The sequence below is a fragment of the Hypanus sabinus genome, chromosome 22 (genome assembly GCF_030144855.1).
Source record: "Hypanus sabinus isolate sHypSab1 chromosome 22, sHypSab1.hap1, whole genome shotgun sequence".
Taxonomy (NCBI): Eukaryota; Metazoa; Chordata; class Chondrichthyes; order Myliobatiformes; family Dasyatidae; genus Hypanus; species Hypanus sabinus.
In genome coordinates, this window is record NC_082727.1 from 30711986 (window position 1) to 30731510 (window position 19525).

A 19525-nucleotide genomic window follows, 5' to 3' on the forward strand; every position below is an offset into this window, starting at 1 on the left:
GCATTAAATGGAGCTTGGTTCTGTGACTGTTTATACATATGACGATCTAGGGGCAACAGTAATACAGATAAGGATTCCGCAATGCAGAAATATTTGTCAGAGATCTGAAAAGTAACATGACATTTCTCTCTAAGGATTCAGAATTTGATTAGTTCTAGCTCAAAAATTACAGGAGCCTTCAGACTTTTCACAGGAAGGAAAACTGTTGTTTTATAATTTTAACAGTTAACAGTCTGAGACAAAATTGTGTTCACTTGCAATCTAATGAAATTAAAAAAGTGCAGAGAAAGGACATTGTTTTTGTGTTGTATATTGTTTTTCATAATTTTAGGATATTCCTAAGTGCTTACCAATTAGATGCTTTTGCTCATTCAGTTTGGCAGTGTTAAAGAGGCAAGAAATAGTTAATGTTTTGGGTTGGCAGCTCTGTGGAAAATTGGAGATTTTAAATATATTAAGCAAATACAGACACAAATATATATTGTATTTGGATTGTGGGAGGAAACCAGAGCACCTGGGGAAAATCCATGCATTCAGGGATCAATGCTTCAAAAAGGCAGAATCCATCACCCAGGTCTTGCCTTCTTCTCTTTGCTATCATCAGGAAGGAGGTACAGAAGTCTGAAGCCACACACTCAGAGGTTCACGAACAGCTTTTTCTGCTCTGCCATCTGATTTCTGAATCAACGTTGAACCCATGAACACTACCTCACTTTTTAAATTTTTATTTTTGCATTACTTATTTATCTATTTAATATATATTGACTCACTAATCCACCTGACGAGGGTATACAGCAGAGACAGCTGGATGTCATTTTGACTGAAAAAGCGCAGTCAGATGGTAGTGAAAAGAAGCAAACCCTTTAAGACTGAAGGAGTCGATATAATTGAAGGCCACATGCCAGATGTACATACCTGGGGGATCTTGCAGGTGTGTGGAAACCACAGTGAGGGCACAAGGAAAGCTGCAACATCCAAGTACCTCTAAAGAGTGAGACAAGTTCTAAAAGGCAGCTGAATAGGAAGAACAAGATCAGAGCCATCAACACATTTGCCCTACCAGTTATCAAATACCCAGCTGCAATAGTGTACTGGCCAAGGAATGAACTGGAAGCTTCAGACATTAGGACCCGGAAGCTATTAGCAATACATGGAGGAGTCCAGCCAAGTACCATGTGGAGCAACTGTACATCTGCTGGAATAAAGGAGGATGGGGTCTTGGAAGTGTCAAGGCCACAGTCCTGGAAAAAATAGGAAACATCCGTGAGTATGTCAAGAAGATGGGATGATCTGCTGGAACACCCCAGACAGCAGACATGGGACCTGGAAACGGAAGTGGGTGAAGCAGAGCCAGAGGACCAGAAGCAATGGCAGGACAAGCCAGTATGTGGGATGTACCATCACCAGATATCAGAAGTGACTGACATAAGGAAGTCCTATCAATGGCTGGAAATGGCAGGCCTGAGGTACAGCACTGAGGTGCTGCTCATGGCTGCAAAAGAACAGTTGCTGAGCAAAAGAGCAATAAAAGCAGGGCTCTATCACACCAGACAAAACCCAAGATGCAGACTCTGCAAGGAATCCGCTGAACCATTTAGCACATAGTTGCAGGGTGCAAGATGCAGGCAGGGACAGCATACACTGAATGGCACAACTGAGTTGCAGGAATTGCACAGGAACATCTGCATTGATTGGACACTCCCAAGTCCAAAGGGGAAACACCCAAGAAGGTAGTGGTGTATGACAAAGCCAAGATGCTGTGGGACGTCCAAATACAGACTGTTAAACGGGTACTTGCCAACCAACCAGCTTAGTGACACTGGACAAGAATAGAAGACAGTAGTAGTAATTGTGTGACAATCCTGAATGGCAGTATCATCAGGAAGAAAGAATTTGAGAAGCTGGGGAAATACCTGGGCTTGAAAAAGCAGATAGAAAGGATGTGGAAGGTTGAAGCCACAGTAATCCTGGTGGTGATAGGAGCACCTGGACTGAGAGTGGCTCCAACAAATCCTGGGAACAACATCTGAGATTATGTACACAACGCTGGAAGAACTCAGCAGGTCAGGCAGCATCTGTGAGAAAAGAGAAGCCAACGTTTCGGGCATCCGAGATTACTATCCAGAATAGTACACGACTAGGAACAGCAAGAATACTGTGCTGAACCCTCAAGCTTCCCAGGCTCCTGGTATAGGAACCAAGATTGAAGGAAGAATACTCATCTACCCCACCCATAAAGGGTGAGAAATAAATATGTATATATATTCCCTTTATCGTAGCACCATTTTCTTAGACCATAAGATAAAGAAGCAGAATTAGGCCATTTGGCCCATTGTGTCTGCTCCCTCATTTCATCATGACTGATCCAATTTTCCTCTCAGCCTCAATCTCCTGCTTTCTTCCCGTATCTCTTCATGCCCTGACCAATCAAGAATCTATCAACCTCTGCCTTAAACATACCTGAAGATTTGGCTTCCACTGCTACCTGTGGCAAAGAATTCCACAGATTCACCGCTCTGTAACTAAAGAAATTCCTACTTGTCTCCATTCTTAAAAGATGACCCTCTATTCTGAGGCTGTGTCTTCTGGCCCTAGACTTTCCCGTCTACTAGAGAAGAAGCATCTTCTCTGCATCCACTCTTATCAAGGCCTTTCACCATTCAGTAGGTTTCAGTGAGGTCACCCATCATTCTTCTTCTGAATTCTAGTGAATACAAGCACAGAGCCATCAAGCGTTCTTCAGTTGACAAGTCGTTCAATCCTGGAATCATTTTCGTGAACCTGCTTTGAAACCTCTCCAGTGTCAGCACATCCCTTCAAAGATAAGGGGCTCAAACTTGCTCACAATACTCCAAGTGAGGCCTCGTTAGTGCTTTATAAAGTCTCAACATTACATCCTTTTATATTCTAGTCCTCTTGAAATGAATGCTGACATTGCATTTGCTTTCCTCACCACAGACTCAACATGCAAATTAGCCTTTAGGGGATCCTGCACAAGGACTCTCAAGTCCTTTTGCACCTCATTTTTTTGTATTTTCTTTCTATTTATAAAGTGGTCAACCCATTCATTTCTTCCACCAAAGTGCATGACCATACACTTCCTAGCATTGTATTCCATCTGTCATTTCTTTGCCCATACACCAAATCTGTCTTATGTTCCCGCTACTTCCTCAAAACTACCTGCCCCTCCACCTATCTTCACATTGTCTGCAGACTTTGCACCAAAGCCATCAATTCCATCATCCAAATCATTGGCGTATAACGCAAAAAGAATCTGTCCCAAAACACCTCTGTGGAACACCGCTAGTCACCGGCTTCCAGCCAAAAAAGGTTCCTTTATTCCCATTCTTTCCCTCCTATCAGTCAGCGACTGCTATATCCATGCTAACATCTTACCCTTAATACCATAGACTTGTAGCTTGTAAGCAGCCTTGTATGGCATTTTGTCAAAGGCCTTTTAAAAATCCAAGTGCACAACATCAACTGATTCTTCTTTGTTGATCCTGCTTGTCATTTCTTCAAAGAATTCCAACAGATTTGTCTAGCAAGATTTTCCCTTGAGGAAACCATGCTGACTACGGCCTATTTTATCATGTCCTTCAAGTACCCTGGGACCTCATCCTTAATAATAATGACACAGTTAACATGATTTAAGGTTGTAACTAGTGGGTAGGATAAGGGGAAAGCTGTTAATGTATATCGATATTTTCTGAAAGCATTCGGTAAAAAACCATTTGTACATAAAGCTAAAGTTCAGTGGTTTGCAAGTAATATGTGAACATGGACAGAGAATTGGTATAAAAGCTGTGGGATTTAAGTACATTCTTTCCACAGAATGCCACAGGAGTCAGCACTGGGCCTTCATATTGTATATTTATATAAGTTGTCTGATGAAAAGATAAAATATAACATCTAAATTTGATATAAAAACAATTGGGTCAGAGAATATAGGTGGTGTGAATAGTCAAGATGGTATTGGACATAAAGTACAAACTAAATTTATTATCGAAGTACATTTATCATCATATACAGCAATGAGATTAATTTTCCTCTGGGCATACCACATCAATTAATGAGTTCAACCAGCGCCAAAAAGATAACAAACTGCAAATACAAACCAAAAGAATGAAATAATCGAGGAGCAGATAGGGAGACAGATTCTGGAAAGGAGTAATAATAACAGGGTTGTTGTGGGAGATTTTAATTTCCCAAATATTGATTGGCATCTCCCAAGAGTGAGGGGTTTAGATGGGGTAGAGTTTGTTAGGTGTGTTCAGGAAGGTTTCTTGACACAGTATGTAGATAAGTCTTCAAGAGGAGAGGCCGTACTTGATTTGGTATTGGGAAATGAACCTGGTCAGGTGTCAGATCTCTCAGTGGGAGAGCATTTTGGAGATAGTGATCACAATTCTATCTCTTTTACCATAGCATTGGAGAGGGATAGGAACAGACAAGTTAGGGAAATGTTTAATTGGAGTAAGGGGAAATATAGGGCTCTCAGGCAGGAACTTGGAAGCATAAATTGGAAACTGATGTTCTCAGGGAAACGTATGGAAGAGATGTGGCAAATGTTCAGGGAATATTTGCGTGAGTAGGTACGTTCCAATGAGACATGGAAAGGATGGTAGGGTACAAGATCTGTGGTGTACAAAGGCTGTTGTAAATCTAGCCAAGAGCTTATAAAAAGTTCAAAAAACTAGGTAATGATAGGAAACTAGAAGATTATAAGGTTAGCAGGAAAGAGTTTAAGAGTGAAATTAGGAGAGCCAGAAGGGGCCAGGTGAAGGCCTTGGTGAACAGGATTAAGGAAAACCCCAAGGCATTCTGCAAGTACGTGAAGAGCAAGGGGATAAGACGTGAGAGAATAGGACCAATCAAGTGTTACAGTGGAAAAGAGTGTATGGAACCGGAGCTACTAAATGAATACTTTGCTTCAATATTCACTACGGAAGAGGATCTTGGCGATTGTAGGGATGACTTGCAGCAGACTGAAAAGCTTGAGAATGTAGATATTAAGAAAGAGGATGTGCTGGAGCTTTTGGAAAGCATCAAGTTGGATAAATCACCAGGACCAGACAGGATGTACCCCAGGCTACAGTGGGAACATAGAGCATAGAACAATATACATTACAGGCCCTTTGGCCCACAATGTTATGCCAACCTTCAAACCCTGCCTCCCATATAACCCCCACCTTAAATTCCTCCATATACCTGTCTAGTAGTCTCTTAAACTTCACTAGCGTAAAGCAAGGGATGAGGTTGCTGAGCGTTTGGCAATGATCTTTGCATCATCAGTGGGGACGGGAGAGGTTCCGGAGGATTGGAGGGTTGCGATGTTGTTCCCTTATTCAAGAAAGGAAGTAGGGATAGCCCAGGAAATTATAGGCCACTGAGTTTTACTTCAGTGGTTATTAAATTGATGGCAAAGATTCTGAGAGGCAGGATTTATGAACATTTGGAGAACATAATATGATTAGGAATAGTCAGCATGGCTTTGTCAAAGGCAGGTCGTGCCTTATGAACCTGTTTGAATTTTTTGAGGATGTGACTAAACAAATTGATGAAGGTAGAGCCGTAGATGTAGTGTATATGGACTTCAGCAAGGCATTTGATAAGTTACTCCATGCAAAGCTTATTGAGAAAGTAAGGAGGCATGGGATCCAAGGGGACATTGCTTTGTGGATCCAGAACTGGCTTGCCCACAGAAGGCAAAGAGTGGCTGTAGACGGGCTGTATTCTGCATGGAGGCTGGTGACCAGTGGTGTGCCTCAGGGATCTGTTCTGGGACCCCTACTCTTCGTGATTTTTATAAATGACCTGGATGAGGAAGTGGAGAGATGGTTTAGTAAGTTTGCTGATGACACGAAGGTTGGGGGGTGTTGTGGATAGTGTGGAGGGCTGTCAAAGGTTACAATGGGACATTGATAGGATGCAAAACTGGGCTGAGAAGTGGCAGATGGAGTTAACCCAGATAGGTGTGAAGTGGTTCATTTTGGTAGGTCAAATATGATGGCAGAATATAGCACTAATGTTAAGGGTCTTGGCTGTGTTGGAGGATCAGAGGGACCTTGGGGTCAGAATCCTTAGGACACTCAAAGCTGCTGTGCAGGTTGACTCTGTGGTTAAGAAAGCATTGATGCATTGGCCTTCATCAATTGTGGGATTGCGTTTAAGAACTGAGAGGTAATGTTGCAGCTATATAGGATCCTGGTCAGACCCCACTTGGAGTACTCTGCTCAGTTCTAGCGGCCTCACTACAGGAAGGATGTGGAAACCATAGAAAGGGTGCAGAGGATATTTTCAAGGATGTTGCCTGGATTGGAGTGCATGCCTTATGAGAATAGGTTGAGTGAACTTCACCTTTTCTCCTTGGAGTGACGGAGAATGAGAGGTGACCTGACAGAGATGTACAAGACAATGAGAGGCACTGATCAAGTGGATAGTCAGAAGCTTTTCCCTAGGGCTAAAATGGCTAGCATGAGAGGGCTTAGTTTTAAGGTGCTTGGAAGTAGGTACAGAAGAGACGTCAGGGGTAAGTTTATTACACAGAAGGTGGTGAGTGTGTGGAATAGGCTGCCAGTGGTGGTGGTGGAGGCAGAAACAATAGGGTCTTTTAACAGACTCCTGGATGGGTACATGGAGCTGAGGAAAATAGAGGGCTATGGGTGAAGCCTAGGTCGTTCTAAGGTAGGGACAGCTTTAATAGTGCACAATGTGGGAAAATGTGATTGTGCACTTTGGCAATAATAGTTTGTTAAATACTGCACAATGTTGGAGTACAGAGGAATCTAGATTAATTTCAATAATTCAGTAATTAAATGTGCAAGTAGATGAAGTAGGTCATTTTGGTCTTCCTTCCCATTGGCTTGAAGCACAGAAGTAAGGAAGTGTTGTTGATAACATTCTGGGCTTTGCTGGAGAGTGGATTTAGAGTTTGAGCATGGTTTTGTTCTTTGTACCTCAGGAAGGATGCACTGATTGAGAAATAGACATTTCCACAATTGGTTGTTTAAGGTGCAAGGGTTGTCCGATGAATTACAACTGAGGTAGCTTAACCTATTCTTAGGTTTAGAAGAATGGAAAGTGATCTCACTGAGGTTGATCTAGTGCATGCTGAGAGAGTATTCCCTCTCAGTGTAAAGTCCCTAATTAGATTTGGGATAAGGGGTTAGTTATTTACAGCTGAGCGCAAGTTGTTTCTTTTGATGCAGGTTATAGTTTTTGGATTCTCTACCTCAGAGGCGAGTGAACACTGCTTTTGAAATACATTCAAGGGTTGAGATGAATGGATTTTTGTCATCTGGCCATGATGTGGAATGATCAGAAAATGGACAAAGTAACAGTATTTGTAATGCTCTTAGTGAACAATGGGAAGGTTTGAATTGCTATGTTATATTATAGAAAAAGCAAATTCTGAAAATTCACATGTGAAGTTTCTTTTTTGGTCCTATATGTCTGATCACTCATCCTAAGGCTGTGATCTCCAAGTCAGAGACCTGCAGTTTGGGGGAGCAAGTCCTTCAGGACACTTGCAATATTTTTCTAAGAATTTTGGCTCATTATTCTTGACCTTTCAAATTTGGATAACCCGCTCATCGTAGGAGGCAACTAATAGGATAATCTTTGTGGCATTTGCACCAACACAAATAACTATAGATCTTAGACTGGTCTCCTTACCTTGGCCCTTTAAAATTATAACTTGACTTCCTTTCTTCATGCTAAAAAGGCCTTGCAGTTTCACTTTTTTGATTGTTTCTTTTTCACAGTAGCTTTGTTTTAGTGTACAAGGGTATTCCAGTTAATAATTTCCTTACTTTGTATCTGTTTCTATTCTTCTTTCAAAGTGACTGAATTTACACATCCATTCATAATTTTCTATAACATGGGAAATAGTGGAAGCAGGTCATTCGGCCATTCCAAGTCTTCTCCCAGTGAATTATCATTTATCTCAATAATGCATTTGTACTTTCCCCCATGTCCCAAGATAATTTTTGAGTCTTTAAATGTATTTTCATAAAAAAAATTCTGTGACTTTCACTCTGAAGCCCTTTCGTATAGAATTCCACACGATCAGCATCTTTTGAGTAAAAAAGTTTCTCCTCATCTCAATTCTAAATCTCTTGTCCTGCAGCCTGAGACTGTGATCCTTTGCTCTAGACGTCCCAGCCAGAGTTTAATAGAACAGCTTTGAAGTTTGTGCTTTATTGGGTAAGAGTTGGAGGTCATGATTAGAGTGGGAGAATTGACTGGCTCAGGTTTATTGCAATGGTGTTGTGCAAATCAATGTAGAAATCCTACATTCTACTTCATTAAGCAAAATCTTAAGGATTTGAGGTGATTGAGAATCATGAATAATTTCTCTTATTGAAGTGGATGACTCACAACATTGGTTCATGCATGAGTTTCTAATTGGCACATAGAAAAAAATGGGGGTGGGGTGGAGCTGGTGGCAGTGTGGTGATAGTGGGTGTAGATTGAGGATTTTTCATCATGTTATTTGAATATTTGAGACAGGATTGGAGGATTATGGTTGTATGACTGATTTTTCAAGTGAGTTTTCAATTGCTGTGTTTTCCACCTCTGCTATCATTATTAAGATGTGTGTAACACCCACTTCAGTTGGCCAGGACACTATAATACATTGTTCTTATTGATAACTTTTTATCTTAGAATTATTAACTGCCTTTTATCTTTTGCAGTGCCTTTAAGAACATACAGTACCATAGTTAAAAGTTATTTTGTTCTGCCTTTGAGGCAAGGCACTTGGCTGTAACTTGATGGAAGTTGCCCTATGGGAAAGCAAGATTCATTTATTATTATGGTGGTTTTACAATGCTTCACATGGGGATCCAACTTTGATTCTGTAATGCCGAAATGCCCATACAGAGAGCAGAGAGGTCCACATCCACAATTGTGATGGAAAAGATGTAAAAGGCAGAAAGCTAATTGCTATAGAGAAGTCCTGTTGTGAAATATTTATGTTCATTGGAATGATATATCTTGCTTCTCAGAAATTCAGCAACTTCCAGTTTTTGGTTAGTTGTCGTCATCGTGGCTATCTCTCGAGGTCGAGGATGATGGTCTTCATTCCATTTCCACAAAGCGAAGACGCCTGTGCATGTATTTGTTTAATGTGTACTTGATGTTGCACTCCAAGAAGCACACAATACTTCACAGATCAACCAACTGATTCCAATGGCATGGAAACCATGACAATTGGAGCTGATGAATTTGTTGCAGCCTTCATCCACCTGTTCCACTGTTGAGGTCATGGTTGGATTGTTCTTTGTCAGGGACCTCACCCTTGACCTTACCGCCATGGGTGACCCTACCAGGAGCATAGCTCCAGACGGCATCGCTCTTGGGATCTCAGGACCACACAAGCTTCTCCACCACGACAAGGTGACAGTCCATGGCTAGTGAGGTTCAGCATAATAAAAAGGTAAAGGTAATTATGGATTGATTTGTGGATTAACAGAGGGATGCACAGTGTTTTTCACGTACTGAAGTAGATGTCCATACTAACTCAGTAGGGAAGTTGTCATCCTCAGTTATGTGCAGCATTGGAATTACGTGGCAACTGGCCAAATTCATTTCACATTGTATCCTTGTGCCGTGGGCTTTCATCTTTGATCTGGTATGGATATGAACTGAGAAGTCATGACTACATTTCCATCACATGATTGTATTGTTGACTTTCTGTATATGAAAGGCGGAATATTTTAAGTGGTTTTGAAGACTACCTGCTGGGAGGCTTAAGGTGGTCTCTTTCCATCATCACAAGCTTTTAGCAACCAGAGTGAGAAGTTCAGATTTCAAACTGCCGTAAACTACTATTTTGCTTTATGAAACAGTAATATTGTTTGGCTATGCCTTCTCATTTTGACTGATCTGGATCATCGTGGAAGGATCTGACTGAAGGCACTGAGGACTATAATTTCAACAAGTCCATTAACTGTGCTAGTTTGGGTACTCTGCGATCTTTGGATCCTGTTATATCAGATCTGTGTGTGAATGCATCCAGAGCAATAATTTATCCCTCAATCCTGGCATGGCTTCGATGCACATGTAATAAACATATTTAGTTTTTATAATTGTATATCAGAACCAGTCTGCTTCCTAATATCTGGGAACATTGTGTTATGTTTTGAATTTTTGAATAGTAGTCTTCTCCAAGCCCAGCAAATTTCTCGTAACCTATCCCAAGAGATAAAAGTTTTTGGATGTCTTAAGTTCTCTATACAGCCAGCCATTCTTCTTGCTGAGCCTAGACAGGCAATGATTGTAAAAAAAAACCCACAAAGCACATTGCAGATCATGTATTTCCTTTTCCAGTGCTCCAGTGGGAAACATGAGGATTAACTGAACTAATATGTTTTCTCTCTCAACCAATTGGGCTCTGAAGCTAATTACTGTACCCTATACTGTCTTTTCTGCATGATTTGGGAATGATAGCCTTCTGACTGTGGTATAGTATCTGTAACCAACTGAGCTGGGATTAACATCTTTCTATGAGTTCTGAAAATGAACTTGATGTATTTGGTCTAGAAACAATTAGGGTGAGGATTGGGTGGGGAACCAGAAGCAGAATCAGGTTTATGAGCACTATAAAAATGTCATGAAATTTGCTTTGTGGCAGCAGTACAGTGTAATACATAAAATATACCACAAATTGTGTATATCTGTATAGAAATAGAGCAAACATATTGAGGAAGTGTTCATTGGTTTATTGTCCATACAGAAACCTGAAGAAATTAGAAGGGAAGAAGATGCTCCGAAAATGTTGAGTGTGTGTCTTCAGGTTCCTGTGCCTCCTCCCTGATGGTAGTAATGAGAAACGGGCATGTCCTGGGTAGTGGGAGTTCTTAAAGACAGTTGTCACCTTTTTAAGGCATTGTAGCGGTGTGCTACATGCAGCGCTGAAATAACGACAGGTAGTCGATGAGCTGCAGTTGCAAAAGAGGTTTATTCGAACTTCGCGGCCTTGCTTTAAAGCCTTCCTGATCCCACGCTCCCCAGGCGGGAATGCTGTAGGGGGCATGTATTTCCCCTTGCTGGTGAAGCAGACTTGGCGCCCCTTTTGGGACTGGCCTCAATGCCGGCGCGCGCCGATTTGTGAGCCGGTTCGAGTGCGCTGAGAAGTGGGTCGCCACAGCATCACCTTTTGAAGGTGTCCTTCATGGTCAAGCATGCTGAATGTAGGATTACGGAAGAGGAGAAACTTGGAACTAATCAGATAGTAACAACTGACTTCATATATACAGGAGCAGTTAACAAAATGCTGGCGTCACTCCATAGGGCAAGTAACAAAAGAGAAAACTCGAATAAATTCCCCAGATCAAGGAACCTTCATTGTAGCTACTGTTTCTTTCTCCTGTTGTCTGACCAACTGAGTGCAATCAGCATTTCCTGTTTTTGTTTTGGATTTCCAGCATCTATGAGTTGTTTGACTCAATTCTTATCCAAGAGGCTGTTCAACTTTTCTTATATGTAAAGTCATCTGGCCTCCAGGCAATGAAGCTAAATCGTACTCAATGAGCTACAAAACAGATTTACTTAAGTTAATGACCATAAAAAAATGAAGAAAAACTGAAAGCATAAAACTACCATTTCCCTTATTGAACTGCAGCAAAGTTATGCTTAGAGATAAGTGAGTCTAGATTGATTTAATGAGATGTGCATACTTTGAGTTGGAAAAGGCATTTAACCCTATCATTACACTGGCTTTTACAGTTAGATCATTTGGCGATTCTTCTTTTGCTTTCAGGTTTCAGGTTTGTAATGACAGGAAAAAGCCTCCTTTATTTTGGAAATCAAGTGTATCCTGTAAACCATGTAAATAAACGAGTTAAAAGGCATAAAAATTTGAATACATACAGATGCTGTATTTCATATCTTTCCAGTAGTAATTTTTTGCATGCACCTTTAATTGGCAAATGCTTATTGCAACATGAACTGAGAAAGACTTGTAATGAGGATAGTAATAAAGGCTGACTATTTAATTTGTGAAACATCTGGTAGTATACTGTGAGCAAGTTTTGCCCATTTATTGTATTGAAATGACAGCTTGGAGGCATTTTCCTGTTAGTATAATGGGAGAAATATTTCACTGCATCTTTCCTAAACTGATTCTTTGCGGAAGGTTGTGAAAACGATAGCTTTAATGATTTTTATTAATGGGCCCATCACTTTGAAAGTACACTTTTGCTGCCACTTGGGCATCCAGCCTACAAAGAAGATGCCTTGGGATAGAAAAGGAACAATCCAACAAAATATTCCAGTTAGATATTGCCACTTATCTCAAAATAGATTGAAAGTTTATTGAAGTGCTGACAGGAATCTATATAGGAAGGAGGTTGAAATTCTGGTTGAATGGTGCCACACAACTAACTCTCACCTAATGTCAGCAAAGCAAAAAAGTTGATTATTGACTACATAAGCTGAAGTCCATGAGCTACTTCTCATTAGGGAAACGGAAGCAGAGAACATCAATAACTTAAAATTCTTTGCCATCAACATATCAGGATCTGTCCTGGGACCAGCACATCATTGTTATCACAAACAAGATAAGACAGTACCTCTACTTTCTTCAAAGCTTGTGTAGATTTGGCATGTTACCAAAAACTTTGACAAACTTCTATAATTGGACAGTGGAGAATATCCTGAATAGTTGCATCATGGCCTGGTATGGAACTGCTGTTTCTCAGGAATGGAAAAGTTTACAAGAAGTGGAAAGTATAGCCCAGTCCATCACAGGTGAAGCGCTTTCCACCACTGAATATATTTACATGGAGAGTTGCCATAAGAGAGCAAAGTCCATTATCAAAGATCCCTACCACCCTGGGATACTTTCTTCTCACTAATGCCTTTCTTCTCTCTAATCCCAGAGGCACAGAAGCCTTTGGTCGCCTGCCACCGGGTTCAGGAATGGTTATTATCCTACAACCATTAGGCTCTTGAACAACTAATGCTACTGACTCATTTTCAAGGGCTCTTTACAATTCACACTCTTGGTATTATTTTTATTTACACTGTTTGTCATCTTTTGCCTTTAGTTTTTGGCTGTGTATTTATAGTTATTTTTGTAAAATTCTAATGTATGTTTCCCTGTAAATGCCTGCAAGAAAATAAATCTGAAAAGTACTGGATAGGTAGCATATATGTACTTGGGTAATAAATTTACTTTGAACTTGAATCTACTATGAACTTTGAATTTCAAGGTAAGGCACCAGCATGCAGGCACCTGTAATATCTTTGAATGTCAGCTATGTCACGTTTCCAGCCCAGTCACTTGCTGTTTAATTCTTGATGCAGAGTTGATTGCAGTACCAAATTGGATAGGACATTTCATTATTTGAAATGGAAAACCAGCTTGTCGTATATTTCAGAGAATGTCCTTTTACTACCCCTCCCCCTCCCCATGTAATCTTTAGCCCCAGGCACTGAATCTAGTGGATCGAATTGTGAGCACCACAACCTAAGTGATGGAGGAACTCAACAAGTCAAGCAGCATCAATGATGGGAAATGAGCAGTGGAGTTTTCGGACATGGGCAATGGGGGAGAGGGGCAGGAGGAGGAAGGAGTGCAAGCTGACAGGTGATAGGTGAGACCAGGTAAGGGAAGAGCTAGGTGAATGGGAGAGGGTGATGAATAAGAAGTTAGGAAGGAATAGGTAAAAGAACTAAAGGGATGAAGGAAGAATGCGATAGGAAAGTATAGTGGTCCATGAAATAAAGGGAAGGAGGGAAAGCAGAGGGAGGTGTTGGGCAGGTGAGTAGAAGAGAAGGGGTGAGAAGGCATCGGAATGGGGAAAAGAAGATGGAGGGGAGGGGAAATTACCAGAAGTTGGAGAAATCGATGTTCATGCCATCAAGTTGGAGACTACCCAGATGGAATATGCTCCTCCAGCCTGAATTTGTTCTCACGTCTGTAGAGGAGGCAATGGCCAAGCATATCAGAATGGGAAGTTGAATTGAAATGGGTGGCCACTGGGAGATGCTATATTTTGTGACGGACAGTGAAAGTGCTTGACAAAAGTCCCTTAATCCGTGTCCAATCTCACTGAAGTAGAGGAGGTCCCACTGGGGACACTGGGTGCAATAGATGGCCCTGACCTGATGGTATGAACATCGCATTCCTTCCCTTCACCTGACTTGCCCATCAGCTCCTGGTTCCTCTCACCCTTCCCTTTCTTCCATGGTCCACTGTCTTTTCCTGTTAGATTCCTACTTCAGCCCTTTACCTCTTTCATCTATCCCCTCACATCTTCTTTCTTCATTACGCTCCGTCACCCATCTTCCTCCTCATCAACCAGCTTATACTCTTTGCCTTCATCCTACCTTCTTATTCTGGCTTCTGTCCCCTTCTCTTTCAGTCTTGAGGGAAGACCTTGGCCTGAACTGTCAACTGTCTGTTCCTCTCCATAGATGTTGCCTGACTTGCTAAATTCCTTCAGCAATTTTTCTGTTGCTCAAGATTTCCAACATCTGTAGAATCTCTTGTGTATAAGATGAATTTGTAAGTCCATTTTGATAGGCATTGTGAATCAGAATTTTCAGTCAACAATGAATATTGATTCATCACTGATTGAAATAAATTTTTCTTTGAGAAGTCTTCGCAACAAGAAATTTGAGAAATTCATGCAAGTGAGGAGAAATGAAAAGCTTACAATTAGTTCTATTTTGAAATGTAATGTTAGCAGATCTAACTTAAAAATTTTTTGAAAAGCAGTTGAGTCTTCCTGTGTTTCCATCTAATATCATCAAAGAAGACTTGGTAGATAAAGGGGTGTTGAGAATCTGATCAGAAAAAAAGATGGAGGTATTTTTCAGATATAGGCAACTTGGTTCAAGTAAGTCCCCTGAAGGGTACAAGATATGTAAGCATACACTTAAGCAAGAAGTTAGGAAGGCAAAAAGAGGCCTTGTGATATCCTTGGCAAATAAAGTAAAGGAGATTCTGTAAGTACATTAAGAATGCATGGGTAGCTAATGTGAGAGTTGGTCCTCTAAGGGATTGGTGAGGTAATCCATGTGTGGAGCCACAAGAAATGGGTAAAGTCTTAAATGAATACTGCTAGTCTGTATTTGCATGGAAGCCAGCAAATTCAATGAGGGAACAAGAATATTTTGATGCATATCAATGTGGCAAAGGTGGAAGTGTTGGAGAAACTGAAAAACACAAATATGGGTAAATATCCACGGCCTGGCAAGCTGTATCTGGGAAACAAGGAAGGTGATGGCAAGAGTTTGTTAGAGGTTCTTAGAACTTTGTCACAGGTGATTTATTGGAAGACTGGAAGACAGCTAGAGTATACTTTTATTTAAGAAGGGCAGCAGAGATCAGCCAGGGAGCTGCAGGCCAACGAGCCTTGCTTCAGTGGTGGGAAAGTGACTGGCAGAGATTCTTAGGGACAGAATTTATTTACATTTAATAACTTAAGGATGAATTGGGGTTAATTTAAAATGGCTTTGTGTGTGAGAAATCGTGTCTTGTGAGTTTGATTTGAGTTTTCTGAAGAGGTGATTAAGAGGATTAACAAGAACAGGGCAGTAAATGTTGTCCACTTTAACAAGGCCATTTACAAGGTCCTGCATGGTAGACTGATCTCAAAGGTTAGAACTTGTAGGATGTAGGGTAAGCTAGCCACTTGGATGCAAAATTGGCTTGGTAATAGTAATCAGAGGATGCTATTTTGTGGAGGGGGAGGTTGAGGTGTGTGACCAGTGATGTTCTGTAGAAATCAGTGCTAAGACCCTGTTTATCATATGTAATAAGTTAATGTCGTTGGAAAGGGCTGTTGGACATATTGTTGAACAAGGAGACCTGGAGGTACAAGTGCATAGTTCCCTGAGAGTGGCAGGATGGTTAAAAAAGAAGAATATAACATTATTGCCTTCATTGGCTAAGACACTGAATATAAGATTTAGAACTGAATGTTACCATTGAACAAAATGTTCGTTGAACTGCATTTGGAATAATGTGTGCAGCTTTGGTCATCACACTAGAGGAAACGTGATTAGAGAGGATGCAGAAAAGATTCACAAGAATATTCTGTAGAAAGCTTGAAAGATTAGATAGGTTGGGTCTTGTTTACCTTGGAGCGAGGGAGGTTGAGTGTGAACTGGTAAGAGGTATGTAAAATTGAGGGGCGTTGATGAAGTGGATAGCCTTTGTCAGTTTCCCATGGTAGGAGTGTATAAAGTTCAAAGTAAATCTAGCCTTTGTCAGTTTCCCATGGTAGGAGTGTATAAAGTTCAAAGTAAATCTATTATCAAAGTCCATATTTGTCACCATATACAACCCGGAAAGCCATTTTCTTGTAGGCATACTCAATAAATCCATTATAGAATAATAACCATAAAAGAAAGTCTGCTCCAACTTGGGCATTCAACCAGTGTGCAAAAGATGACAAACTGTGCCAAGAGAAAAAGAAATAATAGTAATAGATAAGCAATAAATATCGAGAACATGAGTCCTTGAAAGTGAGTCCATTAGTTGTGGGAATATTTCAATGATGGGGCGAGTGAAGTTATCCCCTTTGGTTCAAGAGCCTGATGGTTGAGGGGTAGTAACTTCCTGAACCTGGTGGTGTGAATCCTGAGGCTCTTGTACCTCTTCCTGATGGCAGCTGTGAGAAGAGAACATGATCTGTGTGTGGGGGGGGTTTGCTGATGATGGTTGCTGCTTTCCTGTGGCAACACTCCATGGAGATATGCTCAGTGGCAGAGAGGGCTTTACTAGTGATGGACTGGCCTGTATCCACTACTTTCTGAAGTATTTTCTGTTGAAGTGCATTGGTGTTTCCATACCAGACTGTGATACAACCAGTCAATATACTTTGCACTACACGTTCTAGATGTCATGCCCCATCTTTGCAAATTCCTAAGGAGGTAGTTGCACTGATGTGCTTTCTTCATAATTGTCCTTACATGCTGGGCCCAGGACAGGTCCTCCAAAATGATAACGCAGAGGAATTTAAAGTTGCTGACCCTCTCCAGCTCTGATCCTCCAATAAGGACTAACTTTTGGACCTCCGGTTTCCTCCTGCTGATGTCAGTAATCAGCTTTTTGAGCTTGCTGACATTGAGTTGAGAAGTTGTTGATGTGGCACCACTCAGCCAGATTTTCAATTTCCCTCCTATATGCTGATTTGTCACCACCTTTGATTTGGCCTAAGACTAGATGATACAGATTTAAGGTGACAGGGAGGAGATTTAAAGGGGATCTGAGGGATAAAATTTACACTTAGCGTAGCAATGAACTGACAAAGGAGGTTGTAGAGGCATGAATAGCAGCAAAATTTCAGAGCAGTTATTTGAATATTTAAAGTGGAGATTTATAAGTCCTTGATTAGTACCATGGGGAGAAAGCAGGAGAGTGGGGTTCAGAGCAATGTTCGCTCTAGTTTGTAATGACCAGTGAGCACAAAAATCTTGTGCTCTGCAATTTTTTGCCCAGTGACAACAACATGTGCACACTGAATTTTATATAAGACCATAAGATATAGGAACAGAAGTAGACCATTCGGCTCAGCGAGTCTGCTCCGCCGTTCAATCATTGGCTGATCCAATTCTTCCAGTCATCCCCACTACCCTGCTTTCTCCCCATACCCTTTGATGCCCTGGCTAATCAAGAACCTATCTATCTCTGCCTTAAATGCACCTAATGACTTAGCCTCCACAGACACTCGTGGCAACTAATTCCACAGATTTACCACCGTCTGACTAAAGTAATTTCTCCGCATCTCTGTTCTAAATGGACGTCCTTCGATCCTGAAGTCATGCCCTCTTGTCCTAGAATCCCCTACCATGGGAAGTAACTTTGCCATGTCTAATCTGTTCAGGCCTTTTAACATTCAGAAGGTTTCTGTGAGATCCCCCCTCATTCTCCTGAACTCTAGGGAATACAGCCCAAGAGCTGCCAGACGTTCCTAATGCAGTAACCATTTCATTCCTGGAATCATTCTTGTAATCTTCTCCGAACCTTCTCCAATATCAGTATATCCAATTATCAGTATATCCAGTTTTGGTCTCCTTTCTAAAATGAGGAGACCAAAACTGCTCACAGTGCTCCAAGTGTGGTCTCATGTTATAGACATCACATCCCTGCTGTCATATTCTGTACCTCTAGAAATGAATACGAACATTGCATTCGCCTTCTTCACCATCAACTCAACCTGGAGGTTAACCTTTAGGGTCTCCTGCATAAGGGCTCCCAAGTGTCTAATTCTCTCTCCATCTAAATAATAATCTGCCCGTTCATTTTTTTCACTGAAGTGCATGACCATACACTTTCCAGCGTTATTTCATTTGCCACTTTTTTGCCCGTTCCCCTAAACTATCTTAAGTCTTTCTCCAAGCTCTCTGTTTCCTCAGCACTACTCGCGCCTCCACCTATCTTTGTATCATTGGCAAATTTAGCCACAAATCCATTAATCCCATAGTCCAAATTATTGACATACATCATAAAAAGCAGCGGTCCCAACACCGACCCCTGTGGAACTCCACTGGTAACTGGCAGCCAGTCAGAATAGGATCTCTTTATTCCCATTCTCTATTTTCTGCCGATCAGCCAATGCTCCACCCATACTAGTAACTCACCTGTAATTCCATGGGCTCTTATCTTGCTAAGCAGCCACGTGTGTGGCACCTTGTCAAAGGCCTTCTGAAAATCCAAGCACACCACATTTACTGCATCTCCTTTGTCTACTCTGCTTGTAATTTCCTCAAAGAATTGCAGTAGGTTAGTCAAGCAGGATTTTCCTTTCAGGAAACCATGCTGGCTTCGGCCCATCTTGTCATGTGCTTCCAGGTACTGAGGTGACCAAAGTAAGAACTGGCAGTCCTGACTTCAGATGCAGCAAAAGCTAGATGCTGGCAGGTGGTTGGTTTGTAAGGTGGTATTTTTCCTTTCCCCTCCCCCCTCCCTCTCCCCCTCTCTCCCCCCCCTCTAAACATTTGCTGTGGAGCTTGCAAATGATGTGATTTGCCCAGTATAACCTATATACATAAAGTTGGGCGTCGGTACTGTGGATGGTGGCCTGGATGAGGACTGACATTGACCAGCTTTTCCTTCCAGCATAATTGGAGGGATTTCTGGAAGCAGTGGTGGTAATTTTGCAGCACCTTGAGATACCTGCTATAGATGGTCTGTGCTTCAGAAATACGTAGGACAGCAGGAGTCACTGCTGCCAGATAAACCATGAAATTTGTGCAAGGTTACGGATTTTGATCTTTAAATATCTTTTCCCTAGAATGACAAAAAGGTTTGTGGGTGCTTTGAAGAGGATGGTAAATTTTTGTTCATCAATGTCAGCTTTCACTGGGAAACCTGGGGACCCATCTGTCAGCAAAGGTAGACATGAATGATTAACTTCACCACTGCTCTTGCATTGTTGCCTCAATGTTGTTCATTCTGTTCAATGCAAGTATTACATTTGAAAGTAGATGTCCAAAGTTGGTGTAAACTGATTATCAAAGTGTATATATTGTCATATTATACTTTGAGATTCATTCTCTTCCA

The 19525-nt window shown here is 41.3% G+C and overlaps 1 protein-coding gene across 3 annotated transcripts in view; it reads left to right on the forward strand.

The window, feature by feature from the left end:
* Nucleotides 1-19525, forward strand: part of ipmkb (inositol polyphosphate multikinase b) — a 262387-nt gene that overhangs the window by 98425 nt on the left and 144437 nt on the right. The gene's annotated exons all lie outside the window — the stretch shown is intronic.